Genomic DNA, 3615 nt, shown 5'->3' on the forward strand with positions numbered 1-3615 from the left:
AATTGATGTGTTCGATTAAGTTCTCTGTCAAATAAATCGGAAATCCAGAAACAAATTGCTAGACAATAAGTACGACGGTGTTCCATGTATTTGTCCGGCTGATATCTTGAGAGCAGAGGATTATATGAACACTTATCTTAAATGGCGCAACATCATAGTTCCGTGAGACTTTGAAAGAGCTACGATTGTTGGTCGGATCCTCTATGTAGTTATTAGACTTATCCAAGTGGGAGTCTGTTGGATATAGTGTCTAAGTCCATAACTATATTTGGTATGTACTTGACCCGGTTTGGCATGGTCCATTTGGGTTGCATGGCATCACAATGATTGGATAGACAAAATGAGAAAAGGACACTTATGATTTATTAATATATTATAGGTTTTAATATATTAATATGAAATCATATAATTTAATTAGTATTGATCAAGAATTAATTTGGAATTAATTTTGTGATCAAAAGAGACTAATTAAATGTATGGAGATTGATTATGTAAATCATTCATTCTTGTATAGTGGGCTTATGATCCATGGTTCATAAGATTGGGCTAAAACCCATAGGGTGCTCCATTGATGCTCCATGGAGGTTAAAACCCATGGATCATGGAGTAAGTGAAAAGTCATGCACATTAGGGTTTGCATGGTGTAACCCTAATTGCATGACACTATATAAAGACCCCATGAGCAACCAAAATCGGCACTAAGACTATTACAAAGAGGGATAGCCGATTTTATGGTGAAGTGTTCTATTCTCTAGTTATTCCAAAAGTTTTGGTGTTGTGTGAAACATTTGAGGCATCACATTTAGGGTGCTACGCTCACAAGGTCTTGAAGGAATCCAAACTACAAGAAAGGTATGTAATTCTATCCAAAATTTTGTTATACAAGTACCTAGAATTTCATGCTAGATAACTTAAAGATTTGGAAATAATTTTGCATGTATAATAGAGAAAACATAGTTCCAAAGCTTCTAGAGTTGTATGTGCACCTTAAGGTTGTTAGGATGCTCAAAACCCATCAAGAAGGAGGCCTAGAACTCCATAAGGCTTGCAACCTTAAGACTAATGAGACTATGATACATCTAGATCGGAAGTATTAGCTTCAATAAATGGTCAAACCCAAGAATGATCCCAAAATGAGCCAATAATGACAATAAACTCTCAAATCAAGAGATCTAAGCAATAAAGACCAAGATATTGACTTTATACCTCAAAATGGCTGCAACAACAGAGAAGATGTCAGATCTACAACCTTCCTCTCGATCAAACCTCTTTAAAACTCCAAGCTCCTTCAAAAGATCACCTAAAACTCACTCTTAAGGCTCACACACATACACACAAAAAAGGAGAGAATGCACGAATTAGGTTTTCTTTGGGCTGAAGGGCGGATAAAGAGGCCACCCAAATGCCATAAGGTCTTTAAATAGGGTGCAACACCCTAAAAAATTAAGGTTTCATAAACAACCGCCAACTCGTCGAGTTTTCCTCAACAACTCGTTGAGTTGAGAGCTTCCAACACGTCGAGTCTGAGGCCATCGACTCGGCAAGTTCCAAAGGAGAATTTTCCTTTTAAGCTATAAATCTCATACCTAGGAGTCGGGATGTAACATGTACGCCCCGTATATCACTCAGGGACCAAAAATGCAACTTTTTAAATAATAAGAGCAGTAATGAAACATACCAATATCCAACCGTTACAGTGTAAGGTCCGGTATGCAGTAATGAGATGTTAGACAAGTAGACTAGTGTAGATAGTTTCATGTGTTTATGATCTTGTTGTTGGCTGATGTGATATTTATCATTGAGATTGTTGACGGCACTACGATTGTTGATAGTCCATAGGGTTGTTGATAACTCATAGCGCTGCTATGAGCCCATATAACTGCTGATAGTCTCATGGTTGTTGATAACACATAGTTATTCTTTTTGTTGTGCTTTAAGGGATATTTAGGACTACTGATAGTCCTCATGACTGTTGATAGTCCCAAGGTTACTAAGAACCCATAGTTGAAAATTATGGTGTGTTATATGTGATATTTTAGGGGAGCTCACTAAGCTTTGGCTTATAGTTGTGGATTAAATATTTTTCAGGTACCATTGGTGATCGTGGGAAGGCAAATGCGTTTTTGTACACATTCATCAGCAGCATGCCACATTTACTATTGTAATCTGACTTTCAAACAATTGTATCATGGAACAAATGGGTTTTCCTAACTTGGGTTTTATGAAAGTGATGTTTTTGCATTAATTAAAAATGAAAATTTTGTTTGTGAAAATTGAATGTTACATAATCTCTAAAGACTAAGTTACATCAACGGGTCTTGGTATTATTGTGTGTATAAGATAAATGGGAAGCATTACCTCGTTTATTGCTTGATAGCTTGTTATTTATAAAGATATATTGTCCATGTTGTGTGTTTAGATGTCTTCGTATTCATAGGATGGTAGTACTTTTCTACGTACACTATGTATTGTCCATATTGTCCATGTTATTCATAGGATGGTAGTATTTTTGTACTTACACTTTTTATTTATTCCGGCCTTGGTATCTTAGAGGATCCTCCAGGTATGTTTTCCTTGGTTATTACGTATACTGCGTGGTGTTCATTTGGAAGATCATTTGTTTGGCACCAGATAGCTTTATACACGCATTATATTGTTGCCCAGATATGCATATACTACTCTTCCAGTTGGTTAAGCGTTTAATTTTTTTTTCAGCTTGTGGGGTCCACTATATAAATAAACACTATATAAAGACCATGCGGTATGGGCAATGACATACGGCGTTATGCTGATTTGGCAGCGCCCATAATGGCGTCATAACGTCGGAACACCGCCCCCCTCTCATGTTATTTGGTGTTACGTTAAGAAATGTTATCATAGTCATGGGAAGTAATATGAGAATCAACCAATCAAAAGTCATTATCTCACTTTCTCCCTAAGTCTCTTTGTATCTCTTAACATGTTATAACATTTGCATACCATTTCATACATAAATCAAATGGTGTTAAAGATGACATGGCATATGAGTTGGCAAATTTTGGATATGATAACATGTCTTAACATGTTGTCCACACCCACCAGCCTTATGGATGGTTGAAAATGGGTTTTTAATTGTTTTGGGAATTGAGTTATTGTCATTACTCAATTCTGTTCTAATATTCAATTCTGATATTACTTGATATGGTCATTAAAATCTAACGTTATTAATTGTGATAGATACTCGGTGATGATGATGAAAGCCATTGGTTAACATTCTTAGATATTTACAAGGTCATAGCTTGATATGATTCATTGAAATGGTATAATGATGTTTTAATCGGACATACTTGTACATGAAGCCATTACCATTTGAACTTTTACGGTTTTAATGAATTTTGGGACCATATTCAGTAACATTGATTTTAAAAATGTTTCAAACGTTTAAAAAGAACTTTAAATCTTTTAGCCCGTATGATAGATGCTCCAAAAAGATTGAAACAACTCGGTTCAACATTCAACTGAAAGTTTTATTATTTATAGCATGGAATCACCGTCACCGATATGTATTTCTTTAGTGAAAAAATACCTTATAAAATAAATGATGGAATTACATGAACCAGTCATCCCACATCTGCC

The sequence above is a fragment of the Lactuca serriola genome, chromosome 9 (genome assembly GCF_051521515.1).
Source record: "Lactuca serriola cultivar US96UC23 chromosome 9, Lser_US96UC23_V15, whole genome shotgun sequence".
Lineage (NCBI taxonomy): Eukaryota > Viridiplantae > Streptophyta > Magnoliopsida > Asterales > Asteraceae > Lactuca > Lactuca serriola.